At 43.7% G+C, this 15,274-nt stretch overlaps 2 pseudogenes; one reads left to right on the top strand and one right to left on the bottom strand.

Moving 5' to 3' along the window:
- Positions 1-721: 721 nt before the first annotated feature.
- On the bottom strand, positions 722-1,638 carry LOC116077187 (annotated as a pseudogene).
- Positions 1,639-4,299: 2,661 nt separating this feature from the next.
- On the top strand, positions 4,300-13,459 carry LOC116077185 (annotated as a pseudogene).
- Positions 13,460-15,274: the final 1,815 nt, after the last annotated feature.

Below are 15,274 nucleotides of genomic sequence, written 5' to 3'. Positions count from 1 at the left end.
TATATATATATATATATATGTATGTATATTTGATTCTCTGAAATCTAGTTTTCTGGAAGGTGTAAATACTTCAAGCATCTTTTCACAAAAACACTAAAACAAAACCTTTACTCATGAATGTAAAGAAATTTATCTGGGTGGTATTTGGGTTCTCAGTGCCTCAAAATCTCCAAATAAGAAAGTCCCCACTTCTGATATAAAAGACAAGACAAATTTCCTTATTTTGCTAATGCTAAGAGTGTACCAGCTGTTCCAGGTGCATTTGACCAAGGACCAGCAGGGAAGGCATCTCCCACTGGCTCAGTAAAAGACAACTGTATGTGCAAAACAGTCTCCTCCCAGCAAAAGCTGTTTCATCCAGCCACCTGATCACCAAGGTTCCATTCCAAAGGGAGGTAAATTCTAGGCTCTCTAAATCCCATTCATCTAGTAGAGACACAGATCATTTAAGTAAGTTCACTGTCCTTGGGGCTACAAGCCATGTTCCGGGCAGTTGTGTGCCCATGATATGGGCATGATTCCTCCCACCTCTCCCCCAAGCTGTGGTATAACTCCACCCTCTGGGTTCCTGGCCTTGATACATTCCTCAATGTTTCCAACTCACTCTCCCTGCCACCTGCCTGACATGCTTGGCTCCCACACACACTATTTTCCCCTGCCTTTCTCTGTGCTGTGACCATCCAGTTTCTTCCAAGGTCATTCTCTATTGTTTCAGCTCTCCCTAGATTTTCTCATTTGCTAGCAAAAAGGTCCCTATAGCTACCAGAGCCCCCAGTGCCACAGTCCTCATCACCTCATCAGCACTGTCCTCACTGATGTCCAGTTCCCCTCCTGCAGATACCATGCCTCCTCCAGTGACCTGTCCACATATAGAGATGTAAACTCCACTCAGTCCCCACTGCTGTGGATTCAGTCAGCCAGGCGTGTCTCCAGGTAGGACACCATCTAATCCTGCACTTGTTCCACCAATGGCTCCATTTCTTTGTTGACACTCTCAGCACATAGGACAGCCCCAAAGACAAAGAATGCTACAAGATGACCCCAGTTGGGGCCCCCTTGGAAAAGTTTGTCAGATATCTGGGTGAAATATTGCTAGGCTGAGCCTGGGGGTCACGTGTAGCTGAGCAGCCAGGTCAGAGATGGTATGGCAGAAGCGGGTCTCAAACTCGTCTCCAGCAGCCTGCAGCCTTGGTGCAGTTGGTCGGTTGCTGAGCCTTCCCCAGGGCCAGCTCCACAGACATAACCCTTCTGCCTCAGCTTATAGCCTACAAAGCCAGCCACTAGAGCCTGTGTGTCTGGGGTTGAGGCTGGGGTTGTCTGGATGCCAGCTCTTAGGACCCAATGCTGAGGTCAGGGAGCCCCCAGATGAGGCCTTTTATCCTCCCGGCTAGCGTGGAGCCCTGGAATGGAGAGGGAGAGAGAACTAGGTGAAAAAAGGCCAGGGATCTGGATCTGGCCCTGAAAGAACTGGAACTGCAGTGCCTGGGACTGGGCCACTACCTCCAACACTTTGCTGGCTGTGGTACTGATTCTATGTTTAATGACTGCACTCTCGGGGAAACCCAGGACCATGGGATTCCTGCCGACACCATCTTTATTCCTGGTTCCTTCAAGAGCAGCCCAAAGACCCAGCTGCATCAACCCTAGCCCCAACACCGTCCATCAGTCAAGGGAGTATAAGTTGTCAGTCCAAGGTCCAAACATACACAGAAAAACAATTACCATACAAACAACTCCACCTCGCCAGGTCCATGACACAGAGAAAGACAATTGGACCCAGACATCAGGTACTCCTGCACACAGAGATAATAAAAAAACAGGATTGCTTGGCTATGCCTGCCACACAACCGAGATGAACTAGTTACAAAACACAGACAGAACAAACACACAAAAAGACCAGTCTTAATTGCGAATGCCAACCCCACTTCAGGAAAACAGATGGCCGGGAATTTAAAGGTCTGATGGCCAGGAGAACAGACACCCCCTCCTCTCGAGGAGCATTAATGTTTCTCCCCTGGCCTCCTGAGGGGTTCCTCTAGGCGTCCCCAAGGATCCCCAATTTCCACTGGGACATCTCCCAGGGTGGCAGTCGGTGATCCTAGCGTGTCTACCGATCAGCCCCCTTTCCTCCTCTCAAGGACAGGGAGTCACTGTCCCCTCTTGGGACAAGACCGACTGCAGAGAATAAAAGCAAGAAATAATTTCACAGATTTCAATTGAACAAATGGATCACAAATAACAACTCAAACAGACAGACAGATCACAAATAAGAACTCACTTGCAAGGGGTCCTCAGAGTCAAGGGTGGTCGTAAATCCCGGGACGAACACTCACAATGAAAGACACCCGTGAGGGGAGACCCTCTCTCAAGTCTCAGAGGAACATGGCCACCCAAAGACTCACAAGAGACTGATCTTGCCGCAAACAGCATGAGGTTTATTGGGGGAAAGCCAGTTGTACTCGGGTCGCACTCGTAACCCACATGGGGGCAGAGGAGCTCAACGCAGAGCACAAGAATTGTAGGGTGTTTAAAGGAAAAAAAACACAAATCATGGGGAGTAAAGGGGTAACCAAGGAAACATAAAAACAGTGGAAAATTTCAGAGGGACCCAACCCTTGATTTAGTCAGGGTCATGAGGAAAACATCCTGCATACTCATTATTCTCAAGAATGTAGTTTCATCATCATTATTGTCATTCACTTTGTGTTTGACCACTCCCTGGAATCACCTAGATGTCTTACATCCTGTCCTTGTGGTCAACCAGTTCCTGGAACTAGCCGGCCTATATTCTTGGCTCATTTCAGAGAAAATTTTCCATGTCCTTTAAGTAAAATCTTATACACTATATATTTCTACTAAATGATCTTTTCTTCTACCCTTCAAAACCAGTCTGCTCCTAGTTTCCCTTGAATGTAGAACTCTCATCTCCTCAAGCCATATGCCTGCCTGGACACTGCCATGCTCTCACCTTCATGATAATGGACTGAACCTCTGCACCTGTAAGCCAGCCCTAGTAAAATAAAGAATTATATCTGTTCACAGGAGTAAAACCCAAACTAAGACAGAAGTTGGTACTAGGAGTAGTGTATTGCTGTGATAAGCCTGAACATGCTTTCCTTTAGAATAATCTGAATTTTGAGATTTTGTAAAGCATCAGAATGCTCAAGTGGGGATTAATGGGCCACACTAGTAGAGGCATGAAAGACAGTTCCAGGTAGAGAGTTTGAGTTGAGTTGTACACTTGTCCAATAGTAGCACAAGCCGAGCAGTGGTGGCACACGCCTTTAATCCCAGCACTTGGGAGGCAGAGGCAGGTGGATTTCTGAGTTCAAGGCCAGCCTGGGCTACAGAGTGAGTTCCAGGACAGCCAGGACTCTACAGAGAAACCCTGTCTTGAAAAATAAAAAACAAAAAACAAACAAAAAAAATAGTAGCACAAATGTCCTAAAGCAAGAAAACTGAGAAGAACCTAGTGCTGAATCTGCACCATACAGTAAGTAGCAGGAAATATGGTGTATAGAAGACCCATTCCCCAACATGCTAGTGGGGGAATTGAGGGGGGGGCAGAGTCCTTCTGATTGAGGATTGTTGGATATAAACCCCCTACCTGGATGTCTCTTTGCAGAACCTGTTTGCTTCAAGATAGCATGTTATGTTCTGTGAGAAAAAGCATCCTGCCTTTTGCAATTCAGCCCATTTGCAGGCAGCAATGAGTCAACCCCAGTTGGGGGTTTCCTCATGTTTTTGCTTTATCCCCCCATGCTGCTCAGTATAATTTGAAAAGAGAGGAATAAACATTGGCATTCTTCCTTGGAATGCCAATTGGAGTCTGTGTCTTCTTGGTACTGTGACAGCAAGGGAGCTGTCAAGTAGAGGTCCCACTGAGATATGGAGGAGAGGAGCCCCTGACAGGATCATTCCGAGGAGCTAGCCAGCAAAGTGGATGGAATGTATTGAGTGACTGGAGCAAATACTGAACTGAAAATGAGTTCATCAAAGCTGTAAGAGACGAAAAGGACTGCACCATCGATACTACGAGCTCTACTTTACAGCTTCAAGACCAGATGATAGCTTTGCCAAAACAACAGGGCACAGGTATAAAAGCAAAAACAGCTTAAGAGTTAATTCTGTGGGTCTAGAGGAAGAGGGAGAGAGTTTAGAAAGGGATGAGCCATATCTACCGTTGGAACAGAGTTATGAGGAGTCTACTCCAATACGAAGAGTAATGTTTTCTGAGCCTACCCCAGAAAGGGAGATAGCTTTCCCTGATCCCAACAATGCAGGACAGTTTTATGCAACATGTTGCATGTGACCTGGGAGTCCAAGGTCCGAGCACGGTCCCTAGTGCCTGCTCTCTTTTGGACTCCCCAAGCCCTGTCATTCCTGAAGAACAGGATGGGGGCATACGACAAGATGTAGAATCCCAAGGAGCCCTATGACTGGGCCCAGCAGTACTGCAAGCGCTTCATTCCGTTCTCCAAGGAGCAGCTGCTCTGCTTCCTGATACAGGAGTTCCACTCCAGCCCAGCAGAGAGAGCAGTTTTGGAGGTGTTCTCAGTTCATGTGGACCTTTGTACCCTGCTTCACTACCATCAGATCCTGGTCAGGCTGTAGGCCTTGTATGACCCTATCAACCCTGACAGGGAGACCCTGGACCAACCGTCCCTTACTGGCCCCAAACGCCTGACCAGTGAGAAGGATGTGCTTCAAGCTCTGAAGCCTCTTCTGACCCAGGCCAACTTCTCTCCACTCTTTGAAGATGCCCTGGCCTATGCACTAGTCATCCATCACCCTCAGAATGAGGTCCAGGTGACAGTTCTGGGCCTTGGGCCAGAGAGTTGGGCAGATGCCCCACAAGTCCAGTGTGGGCCCCAAGCTTGATTTCTTTAGAAAGTAGCCCCCTGTGGAGATATTTCAAGCATGGTGTTGGCAGCCCAGACAAAAGGAGGGCATCTGGTTCTGAAGAGCTTCAAGGATTCCCTACTGGAGGGCTTAGAGCAGCTGCTGCTGGAATTGAAGGTGTGCATGCCCATGCTGCAGCACACCCTGCTCAACCTCTTGCTGGTGGTCTCAGGCATTGTGTTCTTCATCAATGTGGGCATAGTGATATTGTCTGACCTCAAGATGGCAACCTCCCTGCTGCTGCTGCCCTTTGCTGCCTTCATGGGTGTGAAGGCCTCCAAGGTGTTTGGGCAGTGCCACAGTGCCCAGACACTGGAGCTGGCACACATGCTGCACTATCGAAGCACATCCAACAACTCAGAACTGCTCAGTGCCTTGGCACTCCAAGCAAAGAAGGAAAGTGTCCAGAGTGACCTAAGACAGGTGCTACTTGAAAAAATAAAAAAGGGGGACCTGTTGGATACAGACCTCCTATCTGGGTGTCCCTTTGAAAAACCTGTTTGCTTCAAGATAGGATGTGATTGAAGAACTTGTTTGCTTCAAGATAGGATGTTATGTTCTGCTAGAAGAAACATCTTGCATTTTGAAATTCAGCCCATTTGCAGGTGGCAATGATCAGCCCCAGTTGGGGGTTTCCTCCTTGTGTTTTTGCTTTATACCCCATGCTGCTCAGTATACATTGAGCAGAGAGAAATAAAGATTGGCATTCTTCCTTGGAATGCCAATTGGAGTTTGTGTCTTCTGTTAAATCCCCCAGGCCTACTCCCGATTCTTGGTACTGTGACAGCGCAGGTGCTGTCAGAGGACCAGCCTGTGGATGATTTGAAGCCTGTAGTTGCCGACAGAGAACTAATCCGGGACCTCCCAAAGTTGGATTCCTTGAGAATGCTCCCCCCCACATTGGGTTTCTCCCTCCTGCCTCAACTCCTGACATCAGAACTTACAACTGAGACTGCCTGCTGTGCCTAAAACAAAGGCCACTACACTGAGGATTCCAGAGGAAGGTTTGCCTAGTGGCTGACACATCCACTGGCTGAGGACATTGTTGAATATAAACAAACTGACTGCCTGAGAACATCCACTGTTGACCTCCAAAGCAGGGAAACTATCAGCCAAATAGCTCTTTTGCTGACAATTGAGTAGAATCTCTCATGGCAGCCTGGTTGTTTAGGACTTTCCACAGCCACTACAGGTGATCTCTACAGCCCCAATGGAAGATGTTCTCAGGCAGCCTGCATAGCCTTACAAAGCAGAGTAGACTTCAGATAACCCTTTGTACCCAGCAAATATTTGTACCACAGCCAGACAAAGAGCATCTCTTGAGGTGTTCCAGCAAAAGTCATGTATGTGGTGGTGAAGATTCTGCTCGGAGTGGTACTAAAATGGACCTTCCATTATGCAAACACCCTTATCACATACAGTTCTTTCTAGATATTACATTGCTGTGTTGAATTTTCTAGAAACCAGGAGACTCATTCTTGTTAATCTCTCTGGTGTTGCATTTTATGGACTTCTTCCAAATGCTTTTTCTTGACTAATGTTGATAGCATAAAGAGAAGTATAAAAACAAAGATCCACTGTGCTGCTGATTGTAAGATTACCTAGTGAGTCATGTAACTTTAGTGCAACCTGAAACAGGGAAATATGAGAGAGAAAAAAAAATAAGGGAGCTAGATTTGGTATATTGCCAGTGTGGGATGAACTTACTTTGATATTTGCTTCTGGGCTGTCTTATACACGGTGTCCTTTGTACTTGCAAGATTGTAAATTTAATGTCATCTCTGATCATCAGCTGTCATCCACTGAATGTAAGTATTTGTTCTTTGCTCTGGAGAATATCTATTTCTCCTTCAGGATTCCAAGCACCATCTCTAAGATACTAGACTTGAAGAAACAGAATCAACTGATGTCCAGTTATTAAATGGAACCATGTGCTTCCATCAATATTTGCAGAATGATAAAGCTGAGATGGACAGGTATTCTCTTGACCATTGCACTGTTTCAACTTTCAGTTGTGTACCAGGTTCTGCAGATCATATACATTTCACCAGGTTGTGTAGTGCATGTCTCCTTACTTGGAACACATTTCCCATTTTTGTAAGAATGACACTGCACACATGGTAGGGAAAAGTCTGAAAAGGCCTCAAGACTGATGAGAGGTGGAGCGTACCATCACTGTCACTGTTCCTTCCCAAAGGTTGTCTGACTTCTGGATACCTTGGGTACACCAGTGTTTTGGCTTAAAGACATCTTATCAAAGAAACATTTAATTTTGGGATTGACTAAAAGTTTCAGAGAGTAAAAGTACTTGACCATCATGGGGGGAAACATGATAGCAGGAAGGCAGGCATGGAGCTTGGAGATGAACTAAAAGTTTGCATCCAGTGACACACTGTGAGTCAGAAAGAGAGAAAGAATGAGTGACAATGAAAAATTCATTGGCTTTTGAAATCTCATACCCCATTCCCCACATAGAGATGTCTCATCCAAGAAGGGGACCAAGCAGTTAAATATTCAAAGGTTATGAGGGTCATTCTTGTTCAAGACACTACATGACCTAAAGACCATAAACAATCAAGTAGCTAGATATGCCATTTCTTACTATCTGTCCTGGTGGTTTCACTTTCTAACATTAGTTGAACTTCAATCTTAGCCAAGAGTCACATTCTCTGGAATAGTTTTCATTATCTAAAGAATATCTTGGTGCTTTCTCAATCTCCCTGCTTCATCTATCTCCTGGTATATTTAATAGTGTATCCTTATTACCATTTCATATTGAGGGCTAATGATATTACTCTCCACCTGCTGTCTTGCTCTATATGGAGTCTTGACACAAACACTTTTTGCCAATCTACATGAGAGGCAGAGGATGTTATATATCTCATCATCCAGACACAAGCTCACGGCTAACTGCATGCTTCTACTAGTGAAGTTTCACACAGTAAAGAATTTTCAAGATGTGTCTTAGGAGCAGGGGGAACAATGGGCAGCATGGAAAAAATATCTATCTATATATACATATATATGTGTGTGTGATAATGAAGAAAAGTCTCTCAATGTAGCTTTTTCAGTACAAATGTACTTGGATATGAGGTTGTAGCCTGACTCTCTCAAATTCAAATGTGTGTGTGTGTGTGTGTGTGTGTGTGTGTGTGTGTGTATGCTTTCCTCTTCCACAGTTGATAATCTACAAGATTCTGAGTCAAGTGCACAAATTCTTGTAAATTTGAAGACTTCTGGATATCTAACAATACATACATATATACTCCTGTAATCATGAAGATTTCTCCAATGTCATTGATGCACCAATTGTACTGGCTAGTTTTGTATGCCAACTTGACACAGGCTGCAGTATTTTGCAATGACCATGCAATGACCACCAAGAACAGCAGCAGCAGTGGAATACAGGCATCTGAATCCTAGAAGACAAGATGTATGCTACAAAGGGCACAGCTGGAGAAGTGACCAAAGCCATTAGAGGAGCCCAGAAGATCATGAGTTGGATCGCAGACATTGGTTTTACTTTTGATTGTGACTGTGCCCTGATATTTTTTCCTCTTGAAGAAAAAAAAGTATTTTAGTGAAGTCTACAGTTAAGAGACTTTGAATTTTAAAAGATATTGGACATTTTAAATTGATTGAACTTTTAATATGTAAAGACTATGGGGCTTTACATCTTGGTGATGAATAAGAAAATAAGGGTTGAGGCTTAATAGTGATGTGTTTGTGTGTCAAGTTAACAAGGAGTCAATTGTACTGGCTGGTTTTGTATGTCAACTTGACACAGGCTGAAGTTATCACAGAGAAAAGAGCTTCAATTGGGGAAATGCCTCCATGAGATCCAGCTGTGGGACACCTTCTCAGTTAGTGATCAAGGGGGTAGGGCCCCTTGTGTGTGGTACCATCCCTGGGCTGGAAGTCTTGGGTTCTATAAGAAAGCAGGCTGAGCAAGCCAGGGGAAGCAACCCAATAAGTAACATCCCTCCATGGCCTCTTCATCAGCTCCTGCTTCCTGACCTGCTTGAGTTCCAGTCCTGACTTCCTTTGGTAATAAACAGCAATGTGGAAGCAAGCTGAATAATCCCTCTCCTCCCCAACTTACTTCTTGGTCATGATGTTTGTGCAGGAATAGAAACCCTGATTAAGACACCAATCATGATGACTTAGCATAAGCTAATTCCAGTTGACCTCATTAACTCTTTCCTTTTCCATTTTTTTCCATTGAGTTTTATTTTTACTCTGGACTGTACATTTTTCTGATAATCAGATTGTACAAGGCATAGAACCTGGGAGCATACAGAAATTCCTTGCTCTTTTGAATATATGTTTGATCATATAGGCTAATTCTTGTGTCCCTAGCCTTATTACCATGAGTGTAGCTGAGTCTTGGTTTCCATTAATGCATTTATCACTTCAGTGTGGGTGGCTCAAATAAATGAATGGCTTAAAAAATGTCAACTTTCAGTAAGAGTATGAACATTCCCAGTATCCTTTGTACATATATACTTTATGAACTTATAATTTCCCACATTGTAACTTATACTTCCAGCATACAATTTAAAGAAGGAGAGATTGTTGTGGATTCTGATTTTGGCCCTTCACTGTGTTGTTCCATGATTATGGGCCTGTGATGAGGCTGAATTTTATGAAAGCAAAAGGCCATAGTTCACCAAGACTGCTCACCCACTGGCATCCAAAAAATAGCAAGACAGAATGAGAACCAGAGCAAGATATAAAATGTACTTGGTGGCTTATGCTTGCTAAGTACACTGAAAAATAAAAAGATATCTGAACGAACATGTTTCAATGAATGACAAAAATCACTGCTACAACGTCACAGTTTCAATGAATTAAGAAAATATCTACCTACTATTTCTATTATATTGGTGCCAGGAAATAAATCTACTATGTGTTCCTTATTCTTTGAAAGATGTTCTTTCTGAGGATGTAGAATATGAATGAAATGTCATTTATTCTCGTATATCTTAGGAAGGTAATAGTACACCAAGTTGTCTTTGTATCATAAAGAGTAAGTTGATTCTAAGCCTTTATTCCCTTCCCCATCTAAGCCCAGAATCCTTGCAGTTATACTTTCTTTTTATTAGATATTTTCTTTATTCAGATTTCAAATGTTATCCCCTTTCCTGGATTCACCTCTAGAATCCCCCATGCCATTCCTCCTCTCCATGTTTCTGTGAGAGTGTTCTCTAGCCCACCTACCCAATCCCACCTCCTCTCCCTGGAATTCCCCTATACTGGGGCATCAACAGAACCAAGGGCTTTTCCTCCCAGTGATGACCAGCAAGTCCTTCCTCTGTTACATATACTTTCATTTCTTTGATATGATACATTTTCAGTGATAAACACTGACTGGAATCACATTTCTTCCATATGTATAAAATGTGCACATAAATCAAAAAGTCATCAAACTGTTAGCCAGCACATGCAGGGTCGTTTTCTCAGCTATAGACAACCTTTCCCTTTATTAGTTGGATCATCATATTGTAAGCATCCTGATTAGAAAAGGAAAAAGTGTCTGTGGAGTACTTAGTCATAAATGGAATATCTAGGTCACATGCCTTCATTCCAAAACTCACTGAATACCAGAGAAGAGAAGGTGGCAATATTGAAAGAGACAGAAATGGTGTTGTCCTGGGAAAAAACTGTTTATTGGAAGTGATATGTCCATTGTACCCAATGACTCATAGCACGTATGGTTCCCTACACAAGATCAGGGCAAAAACAACACAGAAAAAAGGAAATTATTTTAGATCCTAGTATTAGAAAAACAGAATCCATCACGACTGAGAAAACATCTAAAATATCACAAAAGAACATTGGCAGGAACAAGAGGCTGTATAATCATATTTTCAGCTGCACATAGGAAATAAAGAAAGAGAACTGGAAGTAGGGGCAGGTTGCCTTATTGGAATTCTTGCTTCTACTTCCAAAAGCTCCTACATGTTTCTCATAAAGCACCAACAACTGTGATGAAGTTTTCAGCACACATGAATTGTGTGGGACATTTACCATTGGAACCATCATACTATGCCCCATCCCTCCCAGTCTATAGCCAATGTATTATATGGAATTTATTTAGTCCCATTTCAAAGCTCCCAGAATCTTTAACAGTCTTACAAAGTCTCTTCTCAAGGCAATCTGTTAACTATGCCCCTCTCTTAAAACACAAAAAATCTAAAATTATATAATCCCAACATACAGTGAGACAAAGTGTTCACTCCCATCCCAAAAGGTAGGAAAGGGAGCAGAATAGGAGCAAAACCCAGCAATGAAGATACTATGTCTGCAGTTTCATGATCAGTAGCTGGAGCTTCAGTTGCAAATAGATTACATCTCTTTCCCTCCAGATTTGCTGATGGCAACATATAGCAACCTTAAACTACTTGTACTCTTTGTATTCAGCTTCCTTTGGTAGATGTCTTATGTCTCTGGAATCTCGAACATCTTGGAAATTCCATCCATACTCTGTGCTTACATTCATATTTTCACACAAGATTCTCTGAAGGCTATGGTGTCAGAAGTTTGTACTGCCCTTGATCTATTCTTTTGTCATGTAAACATCAGTGAATGTACTAAGAAGGGGAGAAATATTGGGAAGGGAGAATATACACAAGAAATTGATTACTTACTGTCACACAGAAAGATTTTTAGCACAAATTGTAGGTGCATTATGTTTTCATCCAGTAGCAGATACATCTTGGGATACTTTTTCACTTAGAGTAACATGGAAGGACTAAAAATGGCTTATGAAAGAATAGAAAACTAGATCATTTAGTATGGTAAAAAGAAATTCCTTGGTGCAGGACAGACAATAAGAAGATGATATAAATGAAATCATCAAATAATGGGAGAGATAGAGTCACAACAGGACACCTCTTGTCACTAAATAATGACCTCCAGCAGAGAGGGAAGAAATAGCATCTCAAATGTAGCATGAAATTGTCTAAGGAGAAGAGCATGAGACTCCTGTGGAATCAGAAAACAGGTCAGGAAAAAAGATCTAGGGACAAAATACTGCTATGGAAAACAAAACTTTAAGAGTCGTTAGTAGGAAACACATGCAATCATTTTAATGTTAAAAATAGACCTCTTTTTAGAAATGTTGGAGTTGAAGAAAGATTACAAAAGTAGCAGAAAAGCAGCCATGAACACCATATTTAATGTTTTTCTGTTTCTGACACTGCATGTTGTTTTTGGCATTTTGAACAATTAATGAATTGTCAATAACTTAGTTTACCATGATCTTCATTGTCCTTTTCACCACCACCACTATCATCATCATCATCATCATCATCATCATCATCATCATCATCATCATCATCATCATCATCATCATCATCATCATCTTTGTATATGGGCATATACATGCCATGTGTATTCCATTAACAGGCTTCAAAAGTCACTACTCTAATTACCCAGTGATTTAAAAGATCCAATCCTTGTCCTTGCATTTGGGAAGTAGGTGCTAAGCCATCTCACTGGCGCTGATAGATCTATCTTTGCTCAAGGAAAAAAAAAATTCAGGACTAGGTTACACTGATTGAATTATTGGCCAAAGGGGTAACATGGGAATCTCTAAACAACCCTGTTTGTTTCTAAGGATATAGGTTGCTCCCCACAAACTAACAGCAAAGGCCCAATGCTGAAGATAACAGCTATATAATTATTAAACATAGAAATCAACCTGGTACCTACATAGAACCTTGACCTCAATCTTCAAGCATCATTGGTACAGGAAGGTACAGGACTGAAGGAGCTGATGGAAACCCACAGGAAGAACAAAAATATCAACCAACCAGACAAGGCCCAGCCCCTGAACTCCCAAGGACTAAACCACCAAACAAAGGGTACATATGAAGGGACTCATGGCTTCAGCAGCATATGTAGCAGAGGATTTATTAGCATCCAGAACCTGCTGTGGATATATGGGTGGGTCCACAGACCTGTTGCCAGAGCAGCGGCCACCATATTCCCAGAATCCATTGGGTTCAGCTCCCACCTTTACCTGGACTGCTACGTTATGACATATATATATATATATATATATATATATATATATATATATATATATGTACTTTCCTCCATCTTGCTCTCTTTCTTCTCTCTCTCTCCCCTCTCTCTTTCTGCGCTGCTATCCCCCTACTCCCTTTCAATTAAACCTCTTGCATGTAGAACTGTCTGCGTCTGGTGTAATACACGCAGACGCGTCCCACTGAGACTCAAACACATCATTTGGTGCCGAAACCCGGGATCATGGCAGTTCACATCTGCCAAACCCACTCCTCACCGCCGGGGTGGGGAGGGTGCACTGTCACGTGGAGAGGCCCCTGGGACCGCCGCCACTGCCGCCATGGCTGGGACACAGCCACTGCTCTGCTGCTGCTCTGCGCAGAGAGCGGGCCCCATCACCGCCTCTGAGGCTGCTGCTCCACGAGGGGAGCGGTACCAGCATGGCTCACCTGGCGACTGCTCACCACTTCTTGCTAGAGACATCAGACCCGCAGAACACAACGAACCTACAGCCAAGTGCTGCTAGACTACCAACTCTTACCACGTGAGCTGTACCCCACTCAGGCACCATTCAGTTCCATGTTTTCCATTTACCAAATTGCTCATAACCAGCCGCACAGACACCGACATATTAATTAATAAGATCAGTCAAGGGGAGGACTTCCAGCTTTCCAGATAAGGCCTGGACAACCTTCCCTGGAAATTATGGAGTACAACCTCCCAGTTGACATACGCATTAGGATGTTCTGCCACTGGGTGCCTCTTCCCTCGGAGGTAACTCTCATTCCTAATTTCTCACCAGACTCTCTTGTAGCCGTCAAACCTCTGGATCCAGGGTGAGTTACTTTCCCACGCAGGCCACCAGCCCTGCTAGATTGCCACTATGGTTTCTCATGACTACTTGAACCACTAGTCTAGGCTGTTAACCTTTTTGGTGCTGGATTGTTCTCAGGACGCTGGTATGAACATCCAACCACCCCCCAATGGGTTCCAGAATGTCTTTGACCAGTTTCTCCAGGCACCCCACTGGGATGTCTCCTGGAAAATCTCAAATCTTTAAAGCTAACGCCTGATTTGAACGCATCAAAATTAATATATCTCTGTAATAAGGTCTGGGTTAAATATCAACTAGATGGGAATTCAAAGTGGCCACTTAATGGCAACCTATGTCCAGCTATTTTAAGGGATCTTAATACATACTGCTGGCAAACTGAAGGAAGTTCCCCTATGTTCAAATATTCATCTATCTCCATTCTAGTCCCTCCTTGTGCTCTTCTTGTTCCCCAACTCAACTTCTCTTAGCCATGAAGTCTACACAAACTCAACCTCCTCTAGAAGACTCTACAATGCTAGATCCAGCTAATGAACCACCCGCTTTTCGCCATAATCCTGTCTCCTCACCACCAAAAGCCCAAACTGCCGCCCCAGATTCTCCTCCTTACCAGGATGCTCCAGAGCCTGCTAGCTCTCCCTCTCTAGACCCCTCCCCTTCTTTGCCAGATGTGGACCGCTCCAAATGCCCCACATTTACACCTACCTTCACTCCTCCTGTCACCCGTTCTAAGACTGCAGCCAAACCTTCAAGTCCCACCTCTCCAAAGACACCTGACCCAGCAACCATCCTACCTCTATGGGAAGTTGCTGGAGTAGATGGGCTCGTCAGAGTACATGTTCCGTTCTCACTTAACTTTCCCAAATAGAAAACAGGCTGGGTCCTATACTTCTAACTCTTCTATATGATCCTTACTAACAACTTCCTGAACAACACAGGCGAGTATGGGAAGAGGCGAGAGTGCATGCAGAAGGGATTCACCAGACAGACAACACATACACAATTGGCTCTTAGAAAAGTGACCTTAAAGCCCGTAAATGTTGAAAAACTCCAAGAGGTTGTCCAAGACATACAAGAGAATCCATCCCAATTTTTAGAATGCCTTACAAAAGCTTTATTACAACATACCAATATAGACCCTGACAACCCAGAAGGTAAGCAACTTCTGATGACCTTTTTCTTCTCCCAGAGCTACCCCTACATAAGAGCAAAACTTAAAAAACTAGAGAGGGGACCCATAACTCCACAGGCAGAAGTCTTAGAGCTGGCTTTCAAAGTGTACCATGGGAGAGATGATATGATCTGCAAACAGAAATACCTTATGCTGGCAAAGGTTGTCCGACCAGCCCCAGCCACTACCCTGGACTCATGGTCTCCTAAGACTGAGAGACCATCAGGCACCTGCTACAAATATTGGAGAAAAGGTCATTGGGCAAAATCATGCCCTAACTTCCACAAGCCAAGAGGGCCATGCCCTAGGTGCCATCAAGAGGGACATTGGGCTGCTGA

The sequence above is a fragment of the Mastomys coucha genome, unplaced genomic scaffold (assembly GCF_008632895.1).
Source record: "Mastomys coucha isolate ucsf_1 unplaced genomic scaffold, UCSF_Mcou_1 pScaffold5, whole genome shotgun sequence".
Lineage (NCBI taxonomy): Eukaryota > Metazoa > Chordata > Mammalia > Rodentia > Muridae > Mastomys > Mastomys coucha.
Note: the sequence above shows the minus strand (reverse complement) of the source record. Positions and strands in the feature narration are given on the sequence as shown.